The sequence below is a fragment of the Thunnus maccoyii genome, chromosome 7 (assembly GCF_910596095.1).
Source record: "Thunnus maccoyii chromosome 7, fThuMac1.1, whole genome shotgun sequence".
NCBI classification, from domain to species: Eukaryota; Metazoa; Chordata; class Actinopteri; order Scombriformes; family Scombridae; genus Thunnus; species Thunnus maccoyii.
In genome coordinates this window covers 12021618-12043627 of record NC_056539.1, presented here as the reverse complement: position 1 = coordinate 12043627, position 22010 = coordinate 12021618, and the positions used below count along the sequence as shown (strand labels likewise).

The 22010-nt window shown below is 40.4% G+C and overlaps 1 protein-coding gene and 1 long non-coding RNA gene across 12 annotated transcripts in view; one reads left to right on the top strand and one right to left on the bottom strand.

The window, feature by feature from the left end:
* Nucleotides 1-22010, top strand: part of celf5a (cugbp, Elav-like family member 5a) — a 192057-nt gene that overhangs the window by 121417 nt on the left and 48630 nt on the right. The window lies entirely within an intron of this gene.
* On the bottom strand, nt 12505-17347 carry LOC121900025. The gene is made up of 3 exons (XR_006096870.1): nt 17283-17347; nt 13216-13282; nt 12505-12706 (listed from the first exon to the last, which is right to left on the bottom strand). It is a non-coding gene; the product is annotated as an uncharacterized LOC121900025 (long non-coding RNA).

Sequence of the window (22010 nt, the reverse complement as noted above, 5' to 3'; positions counted from 1 at the left end):
TGAAACACTGCTGCGACCCTCTTACTCCAACTGCTGGAGGGAGGGGTACTTTTGCAAGGCGATTTGGTGTCCTAATCTGATCGGGTCTCTTAATCTGCGGCAGCTCAGTTTAACAAAACCAATCTGACAGCAGGGGCAGGACCCAGTGACAGGAGGAACATGTTAAATCTGGACCTATCGGGCGTTAGACAGGAGGATGGCATCTTCTGGCTCCATGGTGGGTGTAATGATAGCTGGGACGGCAATGGTATCAAGAGATTCTCCTTCTTCCAGGTCAAGTAAGGACTGAGGAATGCCGAAGTCCTCAGCTCGCTGGATGTCAGCCCTCTCGGATACTTGTCGTCCTCTTTCTTACCCCCCCCCCCCCTCCTCCATCCCTCTACCCTCCTGTTATTTTAGGAATCTATTCTTGGCCTCCCAGCATGTACAATATGAATTATTTATCTGGAGAAATGGGATCCCTGCACGACAGTGAAACAGGATTTTATTTGTACCGTTTGATTCCATTAAAATAAACAAAGTGCAGACCCCACCATGATAATTTTGCTCCACACACCCCACGTAGGGCTGGGCAGTAATGCATTATCATTATTTATCTATAGTTTCAGCAAAATTGTTTTTTTGATTACATTATAGCTCAAGAAATGTTTGTTGTTTAAATCAATGATTCAGAGAAAGCTGTAATTAAGGACTAGAAGAATTAATTTTTGTTTTACACCTTTTATCTCATGAAATACATAACAATGGAACTTGCGGTTTTTCACACATTTGGCATATCATGATATATATCTAATGTATGTTCGAAAATATCAATATTAATCATGCAATAAGGATTTCAACCATATTGCCCAGCTCTACCCCACTTCACCTTCCTCTTCTCCCCTCCTTCAGTTGTTTCTAACCTCTCATTGTCTCATCGTTACATCACATATCATAATATGATTCTACTACATATTCTACATATGATTCTACTTATGTGTGATTCAGCTAGTATCCCACTTATTAATGTTCTTTCTGTCTTTATCGCACATGATCAGTGCAAATCGTTTACTTCCTGTCTTATCTAATGCGTCCAAAAACAGAACACAAATAGCTGAAAACGAACTACAGAAATCGCAATTTCAGTATGACCTACAGCTGCAGAGAAGTAACAGCGCAGAGGAAACAAAGCATACTGTCAAAATCTTGTGCTATCTCACCAGTCTGTCCATGAAATCCTCTCTGCTCTTCTGTGTGTATGTCAAGCTGCCTCGCCTTCTATCTGGATGACATTAATGAAAGGTGAAAGAGGGAATAATCAAAGATCACAATATTTTACCCTTGATACAGATGCATGTTCATACGCTGCTGGCAGGAGAGATCTCCTCGCCGCTCAGCTCAGCTCTGATCTGACATTAGGATTCAATGCTACATTTCTCTCTCCAGCTCACTCGTCTCGCTTTTCTCTCTCATTCCCTCGGTGCCCCGCGCTCCCCCCACCTACCTCTGTCCACTCAGCCTGGTTGCCAGACTGCAGCTAAAGGGTAAATGTAGCTCAGGGGAAGTGCACTACCTCCAACACAAGGTCCTGGGGCCCACCATGTGACCTGGACCTCCCAACATCTTGCTCTTGCTCTGCCCCTCCTCCTCTTTTGCCTTTTCTCTGCAACACATCTCTTTATTTCTGACCACCTCAGCGACCTCATCCAGAGCACTGATAGAACAAACCTCTGGGAGCAAAGAGCTCCTCTGCCAAACATAGCACAGTTCAAAAGTTCACCCGTTTTGCAGAATAACACTGTTGACAATGCAAGGAACCAAGAGGGGATTCTTCTATACACAAAATTTTATTTGAGCTAAACATGTTCGAATGATACAACTGAAGGCATCAAATGCTATGTATGTTAATTTTACTTTTACTTGTTTACCTGCAGCTTCTTTAGAACACCAAAATACAACAAATCATTTGATTTTTTAAAATCTATACAATGTATTACATCCTCTATCCTTAGACCTTAATTTGGGGAGAAAAAACATCAAGACACCACATAAAGAGAAATAGACTGTACAGAGTAGCACTATAATAAAAAGTAAATAATGTATAATGTTAAATACATATTAAGATAAAGAGTTTAATGTAAAGTGGATTATTTAATGAAATATTTAAAAGAGGAATTGCTAGCTCAGGCATTTACTTGCAATACATGTGAAGTCTGGCTTATAACTGGTTATTATAACTGCATTCATATTGCTGTAATTCCTTATTTTGGATGGTTTACATGTTCTCATATGCTTGTTTTTGCTGGTTTGTTAGATTAGCAATAGTGTGAATGGGTGGCTCAGCTGAACAGGTTAATTTGCTGTGTGTGGACAGCAGAAGGTGTTCTCTTTGAATATAACTGTGTGAGGGCTTTGGTGTGTTTGTGTGTGTGTGTTAGTATGCGTGTCCATGTGTGTCTAGCTGTGTAAGGCTGAATGGCACCTTTCAGAGTTGGGGTGAGACCATGTGGTCTGCACTGACTGCTTTGGAGGGAGGCAGGAGGGCCCAGCTGGTTCAGGGAGAAGAGCTATCTGACTAGCCAAGGCAGCCTCACAGCCTGCCAACCAACCTGACAAACACAAACACACACACACACACACACACACACACACACACACACACACAGATACACAGTGCATGGTTAGACATTGTAGAAGATTGTACATAGAAAAAATGCTGAGATTTTCACACTACTCTCTATGCAATTAAAAAGATTTATTTTACCGCCAGTGTGGTTTGGCTATGACTTCTGCAAGGTGCAGTTTGCATATCCATGCAAAACCGAGCTTCTGCATGGATATCAACCTAACACACAAAGAAGTGTGAAGATCACATCCAGGCCTCCTGTTTACATGGGGACTGTGCCGTGTGCACCTACCGAGCTTACAGAGATTCAATCATTTCAGCTGACCTGCAGCCAGGATTTGGTGAAAATAGCCATCTACTTCCAACAAAATTGTCCAATATCCTTGAATGAAACGTGCGGGAAAAAAATCTTTATTTGTTGGCAGCCAGGTGCTGGCCCTGCAAATTATACATGACCACAGGTCCTATTGATTCTCTCTTGTTTTTCTCTGTCTGATAACACATTGTTAGAGGAAAGTTGGTTCAGCGGACCCTCACAAATTGTTTTGTAAACACAGAGGAAAGAAGAACAGTCCAGAAGCTGTCACATGTAATGAATTTTCTCAGCTTATAATTTCATACATCTCTCTGATTCAATTTCTTTGGATTCTGTAGTCTGTAGAAAATGCCATAGAAAAAAAAAATCTATAAAAAAAAATTCTATAACATGAAATGAAAGAACTTAATTAGATATAAGTTTTTTTGTTGATTGTGTGACACAGCAAAACTATTCCCATTACACTGTGTTCACCCACAGCTGCTACAATGCATTTACCATAACAGTAATGTTGATTGCTACTTCAACAGCTTTGACCGAGAACACTGGCTGCTGAAACAATACATATTTAAAATGTATTTCTCCTGGGTTGTAGCAGCTCTATTTATTCTGACCTCCATCCCGCCATACGGTCCACTGGTTCTCTAGTGAAATCTGAAGTGTATCTCTAAATGGTGTGCAAGTGCTGCAAGACTTGCACAAATTAGCTGTGTTAAAGTATATGTATGCCGTCGATGGAGGGAAGGCTCACTGGAGGCAGTGTGCTGCTTATCTGAACAGTAGGAACGTGGACAGAATGATTAGGTAGTCTAACCATAGGCGTCCACTTCCTTTAGCCTGGACATTTTCACTACTTTTCTATACAGCAGTTTCTCTCTTTCTGCAAATAGTCTAAAGGGTAAGCCTAACCAGGGGCTATGTGTGAGTAGATGGATGACAGAGAGAAACAAGAGCTCTAAACGGAATTTGTCATTTTAAACAAATTGGTTTGGAGAGAATCAAACTGAGGTTTTCTCCTCATTTAGTTCCAACTGTCAGAATGGATAGAAAAAATGTCTGACCTGAAGTGGGAGTGTTACTGCTTACCTGTTAAACCTGTAAACCTGTGAGAGGACCAAACAGCGTGTGGTCCCCTGTTTCTCCATTAGAGAGCCAGCTTGGCATTCGGAGGGAGTAATTGGCTGGATAGGGTTTCAGCAGGCTTAGCCACCCTGCTGGCACAACAAGCCTGTCTGTCCCCATCCCCGAGTTGCTGCTCTGCTAGGCAGGAGTGTAGCCAACTCAACTGCTGCCACGTCCCCTTCAAAGCCTGCGGAGAAGCTGGGGATGGCAGCAGCTGTTGTCCCAGGGGAGCCAGAGGAGCTCAGGGCCTCTGGTCATTAGTGGGAACCAGTGTGCTGGGACGAGCCCAGGTCTTAGACAGCTGGGAGACCCCTATCACCCCTCATCCCTTCATTCCTCCATCCATCCATTCCCTCCTGTCTCTGCCAAGAAGGATTCTGTATTCTCAACTTCCTTGCCTCTCACGCAAGGCTAACAAAGACTCAGTCCCATTTGGCAGGTGTGGAAGGAGTGAGGAAAGACAGTTTGGGTCGTGTTTTTGGAGAAGTGTACGGTTTTCACTGAAAGGATTATGTGGGTATGTTTTCAGGAAATTATGGAATGGAAGTGAGGCAGGGTTGCGTAGTTTCATTGATAATGAAAAAATCATAGGAAGTGAACTATGCAAGAGAGTTAAAGATTTACACAAGAAGATTTACAAATTGTCCAAATAGTTGTTTCAGAGGGACATTGCAGATTATGTGCTTAGCTAGCTGTGACAAAGTTTTAATATTACAAAAAGAGCCTGACCAAGAGTGTATTTTTGGGGCTGATATATACACACATACATACATACACACATGCTGCCCATTTAACTTTAAATATATATATATATTTATGTATATATATGTATCAGTTGGATTCTAATCACAAACATGGCCCATTGTCTGTGACAGTGACCTAGTCAAGAAGACAGACATTCAGAAATATGGGACACCAATCATCAAAGTACCACAGTTTACAAAGGCAGTGAAGTGGAAAAAGAAATGGTGACAACTTTCCACATAACGGTTTGTTATATTTTAGTCCAGTTGCAGACAGTTGCCTTTGGGAAGCAGGTTTATGATGAATTTGCCGAGTTCCACCAGCAAGTCTGTCCACACTGTGGATTACAATGTACTGCCTCATTTCTTTTTTCTTTTGTACATATGAATCTGATACAATTTGTATTCACAGAAAATAAAACCTTGTTGCAGCCAAAGTCATAATCATACAAATATTTCATACTCAGCATCTTTTAGTGTATTTGTAGGTTAGGAGTGTTTTGCTGACTGGATTCTTGATGAGAGAAGTAAAATTGGTAGAAAAATTGTACAAATTCTGCCCATTCTTAAGTGCAAGAAAATTTTAGAAAGGCTTGTGAAAAGGTGCATATGTATCATTTATTTTATTTTTATTTAAGACAGGAATGCTATGCATATATGAACACAGACCCTGATGTTCTTTATCCTCTTATTTTTCTGGCAATCTTAGTGTATGTGTGTGTGCATGTGTGTGTACGTGTAATTTTGAGCATGTTGTGATACCATCTGACTTATGAGTCACTGACATTTGGTGTGTGCTGAGACATAAGTCTCTGCTGAGTGGAGTGGAGAGAGCGTGCCCGCGTCCATATGATACAGTATGTGAACATCTGGAGAGACCCAGGCTCCTCATAGGTCTGGACCGCTGTCGGCACTCATCATGATATGTTGTCCCTAGATTTTATTATAGGTCTATGTCTATCTGGAAAATACATACATAATACATTTTCCTCCATCATTGTTTATGGATTTGGTAGAAAGGAGGCTGAAAGGGGAATACTGTTGTTGCAGGGATACAGGGTTTCTACTTTCTGATGCAAGTCATGTTTTTGTCCACAAATGCAGCCAAACTGAGGGTTGATAATGTAAATGTCCCCCACCCCCCAAAAATCAGGAAAAACATTTATCTATGTGACTGATTTTTAATTTTTAATATATGTAATTTAACAGACAGGCCATACGTGTAATATTTCTGCTGCATTTACAACTCTAGGCCTTAAATGATGAACTGTTCCATGCAACTCTGCACACATGCTCAGGAGGGAACATTTACTTTTTTCGCTCCCTGCATTTTCTTCTGTTGGCTTTGCATGCATTGTTAAATGGGACTGATGGAAGCACCCTGGCCATTACTCACTGCATTGCCTGGCTAATTTCTGTGCTCTTACAAGTACAAAGATGTCAAGCAGAAGCAGCAGGCTTACCTTGGCTTCCCCTGAGACCATTAATCCTTTGGCTGGTGTCGTCCCTGCCTGCACTGGCTCACCTGGTTCACAGCGCTGCCAGCAAACTGCTGTTCCCAGCCCTTTTCTCGTTCTATCTATTTATTTTGGTTCCGAGTCAGCTCCCATCACCAACAAAATCTGATTGCGATGGAAAAGCTGAATAACTCTTTAACTCTATAAACTCCGTCCTCAGAGTGAGAATTTGCAGAATCTGTGGAAAGTTTTTGTTGTGTGTATGTGAGTGTGTGTTTCCGAGAAGGAGGAAAGTCGTGGAGGTTGAAGGATAAAATCTGGTAAACTATTAAAGTTATAATAGAATGAAACTCTTGCAGACATTCGTCACCATCACCTTCATACAACAGTTGAATGACATGCAAACCCGAAAATACACCTGCTGCAGCAGCAGAGGCCTTTCATACTAACTTCAGTAGCACATATTAGTTTGAGAAAATAAATGTGTTTCTTTTTTTCTTTTTCTTTTTTTGCAAAGAGCTAAGATCTCAACTTGTAACAGAATCCAATTATATTATGCCTGTGATCTCAGATGGATAAGTCAAGATCGGTAATAGCAATAAGAGCAAATGTCTCCCAAAACCACATTTCAGAGAATCAAAAGAACGAAGTCTTACATCAAGGATCGGCTCACTCAGTAAATATTGACCTTTCACTGTACACCCACATATTATGAATACATAATTTGGGAATTACTGGAAGTGTTGGGAAAGGTATTAATGTCATAAAACTGACACAGGAGTTAAGCTCAAATTTGCATGTTCCCCAGGCGGTTTTTTAGCACCGGAGTGGGCACAGACCTCTTGTCAGAATTTGTTGCAATAGGTTAACAATAAAATGCAAGAAGTTGAAGTTTTTACATGTGGGCTTGGACAAACATTTCCAGTTAACCTGTGGTCTATATTATTTCCCCACTGCATAGATGGAAAGATTGTGAGACCAAAGTGAGTCAACTACAAGCAGCTTTGAAAGAAATGCGGTGTTGTTCCTGTAAGTATGTGTATATATCCATCTTTCGTGAAAAGCAAAGGAGGATTATATACAATACTTGTATATGCACTGAATCGTGAAAGAACAATAGTAGAAAAGCACCCAGTCTGTAGCTGTACTCAGAACCTTATATGGAAGCTTTTTGTTTCTAAAGCTTTATCATCAGAGCCAGACTTTGCTACTTTTTGACAGACTGTGTGCTTGTTGTGTGCAGTTGTTCCAACCTTATAAGAAAATGGAAAAAAATGTTACTAATGCCCCTTTGTGCATACACAAATTGCACTACATTTTATAAATGGAAGTAAATTCCTGTAAATGACCCAACCTCCAGATCAGTAGCTTGATTGTTAAAGGCTGTGACATGATTGAAGGAACATTTTATTTTGAGCATTTGGTTCAGTCAACCGCTGTATTAAAAAAATAAGAGGATTCATCTTTCTTAGCTGTTGTTGTCCTGCCAAAAAAATTCTTCTGTTTTGTAGAGGCTTAAAAATCTGACATCAACCTATTCTGTGTCCTTCAGAAAATGATAATGTTTGATGTTTTTTCGTCTGTATAATGGAACTCCATCCATTTGATCTTTCTAAGCACCAACTACACAACCAGTTTTTGGCCTGTCCAATACTTTCAGAGCAATGACTTTCTGAGCAGGGACACTTTAAACAGAGTCATTACGTTAACAATTTGCCATAATGGTAAACTATGATGAGAATGTTTCACACTAAAGTATCGTAATGACATGCAAACAGGTATAATAACCCAAGGTGGTGCAGTTTTGAACCTTTAACAGAATGAGATCACACTGTGAGGCTGAGAATGTCAACCATAAACTTCAAGAGGTACTCTCAGCAGTCATTTCAGAGTCATTGCTCACAATCTCATGTCCTGCAGAATTTACAGACAAACAGTTCATGTACAAACTTGATGTTAAGCTTAAAATTTACTCATCTTTGTGCCTCACTGCGTTCCCATTCTTTCCATTCATTTTTCCTTTTCCTCTCCCTCTAACTTCCTGTATCTTTTTCTCAAACTACGTCTCCTAGTATTTTGGGTTGGAATAACACATCTTCATGGAGCAGTGAATCGAGGGTAGTGTGGGAGGGTGGTGGTGTTGGGGGTAGACGGGGAACGAGGGAGGTAGACTGTAGATTACCTTTGCAATTTCAAGAGAGAATGCAGCTTATAATGATCCGGGATGTTCCCGGGAAAGGTCAGCTGAAATTGCAACAAGCGTAATTAGTAGCTTATCAATAATGCATCCAAGGGTTCAGTGGGTGTGCAGTCTCTGGATGTGTGTGTGTGTGTGTGTTTGTGTGTGTGTGCCCATGTGCCTGTGCCTGAGTGTGTGCTAGAACATGCACGCATGGACGGGCAGGTATGTGTATCTTCACACCTATGTGTACCCAGGGATGACCAACGACAGCTCATCTCCTGACATTCATTAACATAAAAACACCTATATGCCACTCAGGGGAGCTGCTATGAGCATTAGCATGCAGATCCCCACTAACAAACCATACACCACCCCACAATAGTGTGGACACAACTGATGGCAGCGCGGACTGATGGAAAACTTCAAGAGACACATTGATCACTAAGTCAATTACTATTGATCACAGTGTCAAAATTAGGGGCCATAAGGGGGAATATGAGATAAGGGTATATTTTGCATGAAACATGCAGAAAATATTATGCAGAATCGGTATCAGCTCTCATGCAATCACTGCCTAATTATCTAGTAGTGGAATACATTCCCTTAAGCACTGTCTAGGTTCAGGCACACTCTCTATCATTGGCCACAGTTGAATGTCAAGTCCTCTCTTAGAGGAACTACATTATACTTTTTTTTTTTTTAACCTATAAAACTTCAAAGAGGTGTAAAGAAAGCTGCTCTGGTGCTGCACAACTTCTAAGTGAAGAGGAGTACTGATATGACTATATACTGGATAAACCAGTTGTTTTATATGTTTGTTATTGCATTTACTTTCAACACTGAACATCATCATCTAGGAAATCCATGTCATCTTTCCCCATCATAGGTTGTAATATAGCTCATTCAACAGCCATCTTTACCGATTTCATTACATAGGATTGCATCAGAGACGTGATCAAAAAAGATGCTCTTCATGCTTGTTTAACTTCTCTCTTGATCAACACTATTTCCCATTTCTTCCGTCATGTTGCACATCCACACAAAAGCTGATAATGTTGCCACTAACTTTGGCTGAGCACATTTCTGAATGATTTCAGTCGGAGCGTATAACTGAAATATTAAGCTAGAAAAAGGAAACTTGAGTATCTTGCATAATTAATTAGGAATGTTCTTAGTAAGACCCTGGCTCGCTGATAAGGAGATCAAGATTGAGGTAGATATTACTTTGCCCATAAAACCCTTCCCTTACCTCTTTCTCCTCCTCCAGCAGGTTAAGTACGTGAGCTCGTAAGATCAATGTGAGGCATTGTGTTTGAGGAAAGAGAGAAACCTGAGGTGCATGTTAGCGGTGGGGAACAGGAGGGAGAGATTGTGGGGGTCGAGTGGACCTCAGGGAATATGTCTGTGCATGCATGTGTGTGTGTGTTTGCAGAATTGTTGGTGTGTGTGATGTAATGATCCCAGGTTCTTTGGCCCCTGCCTGTTGATAAGTTGCTGCAGAACACATGAACAGGGGAAACGGGAAGCAAGTGAGATGAATGTGATTGGATTGCCGGCCGAGTGCAGCCTCTCCCATCTGACTCAGAGTCTGCCATCCCATCTCACAGGCGGCAGGAGGTAATTGGGTTCATTGTTCTCACCACAGGATCCCCCGGATTGAAAGCTTCATTATCTGGATAGCCATGAATGTAAATGAACCACACGTATGCAGCAGGATAATGGGAAAAAATAGATCACAACCACAACACACAGCACATCCCCAAACATATACAGTGCTCATGCATTTTTTCTGCAATCACATGCAAAAATACTAACACATGCCAACGTGTTTACAGGAACATACATATTTTTTAAAATTTCGTAGTCTCTCACAGATACGTGCACCATTGCATGAGTTTTTTTTTTTTAAATACATGTGAGAACATAATTTGGGATAATTTTGGCTAAAAGCCTTGTTGTGTTTTTGTCTGTGAGTAAAGGAAGTTGTCTCTGTCTTCAGATGGGGCAAGAGAACAGTTCTGACTGCTGACATATCCGGCCTCTGTGGCCTATGAGTTAAACTTTCATGGCTCCATTTAACAGAACTGTATGTGACAATGCGGTGATGAGCTGCTAACCACACTTTCCCTGTGAGCGTATTTGCATGAGTGGATGGCAGGCACTCTTATACTCACTGGAGCTTCTACCATGAATGGCAAGAGAGAGCCTGAAGAACAACAGTAAGGCTCATGTGCTTTGAATTATTCATGCAAAACCAATGTATAACAGAAACCTTGGCACATCTTTCTCTCTAATTAGGCAGAGTTTGTGGGTGAATGTTAGGCAAAGCCTTTGGACAGTTATGTCACAGTTGTTGACAATCTGCCGCTAGCTCCAAGATTCACTGGCCTGAGGTCCTTGCTGGCGGTAGCCAGGGAAGGGTTAAAGCATCTGCCTTCTGAAAATAAACAGGAGCTCACAGTGGAGCCCAACCACTCTCAGATCCTCTGGCAAATCCATCAATTAGCTGCAGATGTGATCTGCATTCAAGATTACTGCAATTTAAGCATGTCGGGAAAACAGCCTAATCTGGTCTCTGATGGACGCTCCAGTTTTCAATTTGCTTTCCAGGAGGGACCTGGAATCTGGTAGGACCTGAGATGGGAGCCCACAGAGAGAACTCCACTAATATCCTTGTATGTATGATCACCCTATCCCTCTGGATTCATACATCCTGTTTTAATTTCAGAGAGGGGTGTGAGCTTGACTATGATCATTGCATATATCTGCAAAGCGGTGAAAAAAATAACCAAAACAGTCCAACTAAAGTGTCCAGATTCAGCAATGAATCATTGTATCCTCTGAAGGCTGTGAGGAGAGGAGGGATGCAGGAACGGAGAAGAGTGTGGAGCAAAGTGCCATGTGCCATGCTGTGCCTTTGCGTCTGTTGTAGGGCCCTGTCAGATTGTGTTTACTTTCCTGAAGGACGTTTCACCTCTGGAAGCCTGGGAATGAATAGAGAACTCATTTCTCCAACAGAGACTAGTCAATCACTCCACATTTATTCTCCTCCCTTGCAGTGACCTCTCCCCGGCCAGGCGAACAATGGCACCCTCGAAAACTGCAGATGAGTTTGACTCACAGCGAGGCCTTATATACCAGCCACGTCAATACTGCTAAAAAGCTCTGTGAAATCAAAGAAAAACATTACATTAGACAGAGGCCAGGGCAGCGTTTTTATTTGCGAGTATGCAATATAACAACGTTCAAACCATGTTCTATAGTGCATAGCCACAATATATCTATAATGCTACTGAAAGTTTTCAGTACTTGTGTCGTGCTACAGGTTTCCGGGAGGTAAGCATTTGTTTGTGCATCAGAACTTGATACAGAGCGGATGAGGGTTGCTTCATCTAAAATAGGTTTGAAGCCTAGCATGGCTGCATAGTTAATGTCATGACTTGGGTCTGGCAGATGGCAGAAACAGTTAGGGATCTCATTAGATCAACCAAGCGTCTATGCCTCGTTGCAAAACCTTTCATTAAAGTTCCATTGCTGGAATACTACTATCTCACAATATTGGTCAAAGTCAAGAGAGGGTAGAGCAAAGTGTTGAAATTTTACATCTGCGTAAAGCTGAGAGATTAAAACGATGCATGTGTGTAATCAGGAGAGACAGTCAACAGTGTGTACGTGTGTGTACAACCATGTGTAGATAGAAGCAATGTGTATTAGCTGGAGTCTTTATATCTACGTGTTTTCATTTATCTGTGAGTGCTAGTGTTTGTGTGGGTGTGATGAGTGATGCATCCTTGCTGAGCATAGCAAACAGGATTGTAATGGTCACAGAGCACATTTTGTACCATTTGCCTTGTAATTAACTGGAATTTGTTCAGCACAAATGCACTGCAAGCGTGGGAAACTAAAAAAAAAAGAAAAAATCTTGTGCAAATTATTGACAGTTGGTGAGGAGAGGCAGGTTTTTTTTCCAAGGGAAGGATTCAAAGTGCCTTCATGTTAACACTTATTTTATTTGTATTATCTTTAATGACACAGAGGCTAAATGGACTGTAGAGTGAACTGATTAGCAGCACCCTACAGCTTGGCAGCCCCGAGTCAATATGGATGTTTTATGGGTTTTAAAGAACATTTAAAATGAATTTTTATACATGGTTTAAGGCATAAGGCTAATCACAGCAAGCAGTCTTATCATGAATGATGCTATGCACTTCCAGGCATCTGAATTGCTGGCTGGCAGCAGGCATCACAAAGAAGAAGGGCATCAGTGTAGAAGGGATGATCCTAGACAAAGCAGTAGATACAACAGACTGAAACAACTCTCTTTAAAGACACATTTCCACTAACAAGTGAAGGCACCATTATCTTCAACGCTGACTGATGATGTTTGAAAGAGAAAAGAATGGAAAGTTTCTAACACTGAATTCATGGCCTAATTTTTTTTTCTTTTTTTTCTAGTCAGTTGCACTCTTTTGCACTCTGTTGTGGATTATCCCTTATAGTACATATAGTATTTTAGTGTTTATGTTCTCACTCGATGAACATCGGATAAAACAGACTCTGAATGCTCAAAAAAAAATTCCAGCACATCACAGGGTAACACCATCAAACGCATGACGAGAAGTTTGATCTTTCAAAGGCGAGAAGCAGAACATGCGATGGATGCCTTTGCCCTGGCCGACTTGGACTTGGAGTTTAGTTGTTGTGAGCATTACTGATCAACACCTTAGGAAAGCAATCGGCAGAACTATTATGCACAGTTATTTTTTTTTTTTTTTTTTTTTTCCTGTTACCTCTGGTGATAGGAGAGCATAGCGGCCCATGCCCACAGCTCTCTGGTAGATGGTGCTTTGCTGGGATCTGTGGAACAGAAAACCAAGCTATTTACAGGGAATACAGCAGCCTCAGAAGTAGCTCCTAGCCTCGGGGTGCAAAATACTTGAAAATAAGCTCCTGGTCTCTTTGATGTGTGTGTGCACCAAATCTAAAGGCATTTCAAGTAGTGCTGCCTTTGAGCCAAGGACGAGTCTAAATTGTCTCTTGGAGCTGAAGATGGGTGAGGTGGGGAAGGGGGTTAAGTAAAAATCAAGAAATATAATATTTTTTCTGATGGTTGCATTACCATAATGTACACTTCACACGCCTGCTGACAGGAGTAATCCCAGTGGTGTTTTTTAAGATGGCTATCAATGATATCTGGAGCACCAGAGGTTTATTGTTCATCCACTGATGAGTGAAGACAATAGTCTTGGGAGACTTTTCTGATGAGTTTTTATATAGGGGAGACATAACAACACTCCGTCCTGTTTAACAGCTCTAATATGATGGAGGAAAACTGTTGTGGAGCAAATTAAGTGAGTGGTTTATAACATCTGCCTCTTCACAGCTATCTCATTTTGTTGCTTGTGCTGCTGCTGCATTAAAGACTCTGTTCTTCATGGCAATCTGCTGTTGTTGTTGCTGCTCAACAGTTATTTGTCACAAGAGATAATTCATCTACGGTAGCAGCACAAACACTGATTGCATATCCCAGAGCATGGAAATTACAGACCAAAGCAACATAACACACTGAACTGCAGAGTTGGGATTGACATAAGAAACATGAATATCAATATCAATGCATGGATAAAGTTATGTATCTAAAAAGTTGATGAAAGGAGAAAGAGAGTAAGAGTGTACGGTGTGATGGAGGACTTTTTCCACATGAGAACAGATCAGACGTCAAGCAGCGCCAGATAGCCACTCCGCATGGTTCCGGGGTAAGCTATGGCTGGTAAAGAAGGAAAAACGTGACGGCATACAGGAAAAAAAGCTTTCCACAATTTCATTCAGCCCACAGACATGGTAGGACTCATACAGCACACTGCAGAGAATCCCAGGAGGTCTGAATGGCACACAACATCTGAAAAGACCTCAATTTTGAAATAGGATGGTTACTAAACTGCTGTAACCATGGCTTTTCAGGTTTCCTTGTGCCTCAAAAAAGGAAGATGAAAAATAACGTTTCACAATCTCTGGACTTTCAGAGCTTTCTTTTGCTCCAAGAGGAAAAGGAAAAGAACATTTTCAGACGTTCACGCTTCAACAGTTATTTGGCTTTTTTTCTGTTCTGTGGCTATTGAGTCACCTTCTTCTAGTTTCTCAGACACACTTCCGAAGCAAAGTTCTCTCTGTTGTGAAGACAAGTGTTGGCTGAAAACCATGTTTGAAAATAAGTTTAGTGGAACCATTTTCCATATTTTGACAAGAATGTAGGAACCCTGCTGTGACACATAAAAATTAAGGCAATCTGGACCTCGATAGATTTACCCAGTCAGGTCAGAGTTCATACATAATGGTACTAGGGCCATTTTCTCACATATCAAAATGGGATCCTGCAACTGATTTTACAACATCATCTCTTCTTTCTTCAATGGATTTTGGACTATCCAGACTATTCGTTACTCACAGAGTAGGCCATGGCCTTCATTGTTGCCAACTTAAATTTGTGTCAGGTACAACGTACTCCATAGAAACCTCTCAAACCACATCATCTGCTTTTCCACTCCTGATCCAGAGTTACAGTATATAACCAGGTGTGTGATACCTGGCAACCTGATATAAATGCTATCCTGTTTTGTCATTATACCTATATCCAAGTGATTTTTGCATGGGATTAGTAGTAATATGTGGTATATCATTTCAGTTGCCCATTTATATAAGAAAGTGTCAGTGTGAGTAAGCATCATGTTTGTTGCTGTCACTGTAGACTACATACAATATGAAACGGCATCTCATGAAAGCAACATGTTAAACCTGAGATGGATAAATTAATCGGATATTTAAATCTGTCACATTGAGTTACAAGAAGGGACACTGGATAAACTGATATTTTATGTCTTTTTACTATGCCTTATCATACTGTAAAACCTGTCATTTCATTTTTTAGAAATGAGGAAGGAGTGTTGCTGAAGGTTTGCTCTCAAGTTGAAGAGACCAGATGTGATGTTGTAATGGTCTCAGAGGGCAGGGCCTCCATCACTGGCTGCCATGGAGACAGCACTTATTCTCTCCCTCTCGTTTCCCTATTATCCCTTCGTCTTTGATGTCTATAGAGAAAAGACGTGGCTATAATTCTGGGCCGGATTTCTTGTCTAAGCCTCCCGTGTCCGATAGAGGCACCTGCATTAATCCCAGGTAACACCTCTGATCAAGGATTTAATTTAGACCTGCAAAGGGTGTACACACCACGGTCCTATAGGCTAGGGTGTTGTGTTGACAACACCAGTGATGGATGGGTTTTGCTTTAGGCAGAAGGAAAGGCAGAGATCTCTCTTTGGTCCTTTTTTTCTGGGTACCACAAACATAAGGAGTGACAGGAAATAGAAGGAAATAGAAGCCTGTTGTCTTTATTGACGTTTTTGCAAATTTCCTGTTGCAGCAGTCTTCCGTTAAAACACTTGAGGTTAATCGTTACTTGTTTGTTTTGTTCAGAGCACTATATGTATCATTATGTGAAGACTACTTTTTTTAAAAAAAAAAAAAGAAATTGTTTCTGTACCATGGTCGACACAGTGCACAGGGCTGAAGTGGAAGTTTAAAGCCACAATATACTAATGCCATTTCTGTAAGGCATACTTGGTGGAGAGTGTTATGTCTGGTTTAGTGCCTACATTAGCGGACAGCAAAAATGCCAGTATCTTACTCCTGAGTGATTTATTTTTCACTGAGTGATCTTTCCAAACAAGGTGGTCTTTGGTTTTGCTCTAAAAACTGAGGCTATTGCCATCCCTCAGTTTCCAATGCTTTACTCACAATTGCATTGATTTCTCTTGTTACTGCAGGTTAGTAAGAGGAAATTGAATTGGAAATTGTAGAAACACTATCATTTCATTTTCTGGCATTTGTATTTTTTTTTCTCTCACCCCACTGTATTTCCAGAAGTCAGCACTGAAACTAATGGGAATAGCAGTTACTGTCAGGACAGTTAAATGACTACTCTGACTTTGGCTTCTCTAATAACACTGTCCTCCGGTGCAAAAGGTTACATTCACCCCTGTGGTTTTAGACCACATTGCTTTGCATTTATGAAGGCCCTTTCTCCTTTTCTTTGCCGTCTGCCCTCCCTCTGTTCACATAGTTGGCTCAATTTTGTTGGATTGCTTGCTGGGATAGTTTACCTTTGGGGAAAGGGTGAAGTATTAGTATAAGTGAGGTGAGAGAAGGTAGTTTGGGGTGTCTGGGTGGAAAGAGGCAGACGGGGTGGACTTGACACAGTACATTCAGTGTTCTGTGCTTTCACACTTTGACTTCCAATTAGGCTCAATAGGCCTCAGCGCTCGTCTTTGTGTATCCATGCACTGGAAATTAGTTTTTATGGGCTGCCCACCTTTCCAGCAAAAGCAACAAATGTGGCTTGTTGAATTTTAAAGTGTTTACTTTATTTTTAGCAAGACACACTTTAGGCTTCTTTGTAAGATTTGTCTGTTGAATCAGGCTTTTTCACAGAAGACATTATGACTTGTCACAGTTAAAAAACACAGGTGTAAATAATAAAAATGAATGATTTATGTATTCCATTTAGCTACGTCTGTTTCAGGGTCCGCTAGGTCACCGTCACGTCTTACGGGGACACTTGAACAGGACAGAACCATTGTTAATGTTATTAGTAACACCTGTGCTTTTCCTGCTATTACAAGTCAACATGTCTTCTATGAAGGAGGAGGATGGCTTTTTTACAGTCAGCGAATATGACCTTAGGAAAAAAAAACGTGATAAAATTTTGATAAATAATCTTAAGATCTAAGACAATTGAAAAATGACTGTTGAACTACACTAGCTAATTGTGTTAGTTGCTGCAAAAATCACATATTGAACTTACTGAAACTGAGATTTTCACAGCCTGTCACAGCTATAGGATCTTTACAGGGGACAATGGGGACAAAGGATTGGTGAACAAGAATGCCTCAGCCCCAGTAGGATTAAATAGGTAGCTTTCTCATTTGAAACACCTAATCAGGGACTCTTTTCCACCTGGGATGCAAGGTGAATGCAATTAACGTTATTTAACGAGCTGCTAGGATTAAAAACCAGCAGTATTAATGGTCCCCAGGACCAGAATTAACAACCACTGTTGAATGCAATATCAGTGGCGGAAAAAAACATACAATATGTGGTAAAGCATGATCATCAAAAACAACTGCCAAAGTTTTCATACCTATCAAAGACTATGCTGGGTAACTTTTGCAGCATGACATACATTTTTAAATTGATTTCATAAAAATATATGAAATTTTGAACATATTGTATATCAAATCATAATGTTTTCACTCCCAGATGAATTGTATTTTCCAAAAGTGTGTTTGAAAAGCCTATTTTTTGTCCAATAAGAGTGTGTTATAAAATTGGCACATTGTCTCTCATCCTTCCCTATGGGTTGCTGGATGAACCAAAAAGTACTTTATGAAATAATTATGAGGAACAGAGAAATGCTTGTTCAGTGCTTTATAAACTAAAAGAAATGTTTTTTTCATCGTTTTTGGGCTGAGGTATTTATCTCATAGTACAGTTAAAAAACAGCTGCTGGAAAAAAGTAGTAATATTCTCTGTGAATACTGGGAACATATTGTTGTTAATAAATAAATCAAGGGAAGCATCTTTAAATCCTATATTTTATTCAAAATATAAAAAAATTAACTTTAACTATGAGCTACTGCCAGAAAACTGCATGTCTTCAAATAAGTGATGTACTATACATATCTATTCACTGTTTGTCTCTGACAGGGTTTCTCTATTTGGCCATTTATAGCATGGTGAGCTGTACCCAGTATCGTAGCAACAGTAACTATGGGAATAGAAACCTGTGGAGAGGTCAATGTGATGGCCTCCACTTGGCCTCTTTGTACAAAGACTCGCACATTGATTTTGCTAATTCACATCTATAACCACATCTGCCATCCTTCTCCACGCACAAACAGAAAAACATTCAATGCATACATTTTTTTTTAATTTACTCTGAGGTCATATCAAATTATTGCAGCTTTAAAAAATAATTTATTACAAGTCGATGCTTGATTTTTAACACAAATTTAAATATGAAACACATTAGATTGTATTTGGGTCTATCCTACATCTCGTTCCATGTCTATTTTCTCTTCTTTCTTTTCTTCTCTTTGCTTCTTTTCTACCTCTCTCCGTTATTTCTTGCGGTCTGCTATGTTTTCCTCTGTGTGTGCGGCTCCAGTCCTCCTGGGACAGACTCTCCAGGGACCCTTAATTGACAAGTGTGTACAATAACTAATCAGTAGCAAAGCAACTGCCCTTTAAGATGATGAATTAACTAAACTAATTTCAGATAATCCTTCACCACACTGGGTCACGCTGACAGCGCCAATTGATATTTGAAATGCAGACACCCCTCGTCTCTGACTTCTGCCATTCATTTCAGACCCGAACCCCCCCAGTCAAGGTGGCATGGTTGATAAACTGCTGATGGAGCTCAGAGAAGATTAAAACAATTTTCTAGCTCTGCGTGACTGTGTGTAGTCTGACAAACATGCACAGGCAAGCACAAAATACATGAGCACATATGCGCAGTCATACCCACATACAACTACATATAACACATCCACAGTTATATTACCTTAAGCAGACTATACGCACACAAGCCATAATGAATTAATTTGAAAGAGCAGGGTTAAGTCTAGTGGGCATTTGCTCATAAAAGTTCAAGCCTTGTAAGAGGTTTACCTATTTAAATTCTGTTTCTTTGGTGATGCCTAACCTTTCCCCCCTAAAGCTCCATAATGTGTTCTGTCAACACAGTCCTTCCCTGTAGATTTATATTGTCAGACAGTTGTAGAGTGAAAAGGACAACATGCTGTTTTTGTAGCAATACAAGAAACTCTTGACAGATGGACCTGACATCAACCATCAGTGAGAACTGCAAAAAACAAGAAATGAGCCCAAATCTCAAAAAATATGCACATAAAGTAAAGTATATTAAATGCATGTGTTGTCATATGTACCTACACATTCTCGTGTGAGTGAAATACTGTGTGGAAAAGGATCGTTACGCCACCAAACACGAAGGTTTGAGTTCTTGAAATGAATTTAGTTGTTCTGCAGGTGACTAATTGCCAGTGTTTCCCTATCATTACATCACCTCTACTGCGTGATTAAGGAGACTTGTGAAGGTTGTCGGGGAGAATGGGGCAGAATACCGGTTCTTTGATTATAACTAGCGCTGGACTGGGGATTGACAGCCTACAGGTTTCTCCATCAACTAAAATGAAGCTTTTTTGAGCATTTGTTACAAGTTGCTGAGCTTTGCTTTGAAACCACATATTTGTGATGCTCTGTATTTGCTTGAGGGTGCATTGGGAGTGTTTTAGAGGTAAACATCTGAACAAATTCTAAACTCTCATCTTTTTGTTTGTTGTTACTTTGTATTTCATAATTTTTTCATGAATACATTTTGCCCAAATAAATCTCCAAGTGCACATATAAAAGGTGACCTTCATATAGTGCTTTATGCTGGTAAACTATATGGGTGAAGATGCCTGTATGTGAAGGATAGCAAAGCAAGTTAAGGGCACAGATACTATAAATCAGCAGTCAGCAATTAAGCTCAACCGTGAGCCAGTTTTTTCAGAACTCTTTATCAAGGAGCTGGCATTGTACAAATACGGTGAAAACAGAGCCCAGTGTGTTTTAGATATGTGATTTATGTTTGTTAATCTATTTCAATTCAAGAATAAAATCGATTTAGGGTCATATCTGAGGGGAAATGTCATCATTTCCATTAGTAGGTGAAGGCAAATGGTACAGCAGCTTATGGTGATACTCATTTGGCAAAAAATGTCTCATATATATGAACATCTCTTCTGTCACACTACAAGACTAGAAATGTACTTAATATCCACACAATCTGCGGCCTGCGTCATTCATGGTTGAAGCAAATTGCTGTTATTGACACAAATCTGTTCTGATCAGATAGACCATGTAATGTAATTATTTGTGTGCGTGTTATTCTGCATTATTCACCTCATAAGTTGATTACATGTTACAAGATCATTCACTGAGCCTTGTGTTTACATTGTTATCTATTGTAGATTTATGAAGAGTCATGTAAAAAGATTTGATGTAATCTTTTAAAGGGAAACTTTCATTAGGGGGCCAAATATTTTTGTTGGAGGGCCAGATTTGGCCCACTGACCGATATTTGCCTACCACTGCTGTAAATATAAAAGTCATAAAAGTTACGCTGTATACCAGGAAGACAACAGGCTCCAGATTTTTGCCCAAATACAACTAATTCTCAAGCCAAGATAATCTTGCTCTTTTGCATAATACGCACAATGGAATTTGGCCATAGCTCTTCAGTGTCAGTAAGTACTGATTTAACTAGTTCACCAGTGACACAAAAGGTGACAAATAAAAGATAGATAGAAACATATCTACTAGAAAATCCGAATCATCAATTTTTTAGCCCAACATACAAGTGAAGTTGTAAGCTGGGAGTCAGTAATAGTGCTGATTTATTGTTTACATCTAAGATGGTAGCCATACATTCATGCATACCTGTATAGTATATGCGAATGCCGCTTTTTATTCTGTATCTTCCGTTTGTTTAGAGGTGTGTGGTCAGTCAGAGTAGCAGCAGGAGCTTTAGAGGCAACTGGATGAAGAGGAGAGAATCTGCAAGAACTTCTGACTAGACAACAGCGTACAGGGAGTCACTGTCCCCCTCTCCCCTCCATGCATTTTTCATCACACACTCCCTTTTTTATACTATTTAGCTTTTCCCTCCCCTCTAAACTTCCATGTGGTGTATGCTGACATGGCATTTCTCTGCCTCGCACACAAAGCCCTCTGGTGCTCAGTGTACTAGAGTTGGAGCATGTCTGTGTTTGTGTGCTTCCTTGTGTGTTTTTGTGTGTCCGCCTTGCATGCATGTGCTCATGCGTGCGTACATGTGAATATTAGGGACATTGTGCTCGCTCAGTCTCCCTTGTGTTCCCCCTTCTCGCACACTCACGTCGTATTGTATGTGATCCTATAGTCCCCATAGGCGAGAGAGACATAGAGAGAGAGCTCTAATAGAAAGTCCATGTAGTCTGTTGGCAGCATCCAAACTACAAAATAGTTAAGACTCCCCTGCATAGAATGGATCATCTTAAATTATTCTGAGCTGAAATTCAAATTTCATTTTGTTTTGGCCCTAAGCAACGGGCAAAACTGCCTGGATGAGATCAGTAAAGGTCAGGGGAAATTAAAATGCTTACTGTAAGGTTTGTCAGTGAGAGAGAGAGAGAGAGAGAGAGAATGAGCTAAGAGGAGATAGAGGGCCAGAGGAAAAGGCCATCTGCCTGATAGTTTAGTCTAAGTTGGTGAGAGAAATAAGTCCGTCCTTTTGCGGTCTAATGCTATTAGGTACGAGCTTGACAGGTCCAAATTTCTGCACTCCTTCATATCTGTCATATTCCACGATATAGATTGCATTTATACATTCTGAATGCAAAATCGAAAAGTAAGGTAGCCTTACGGTTCAGTGGTTTCATCAACAGACAGTGTATGCTTTATAATATATTTCTATGCATGCCAGGAT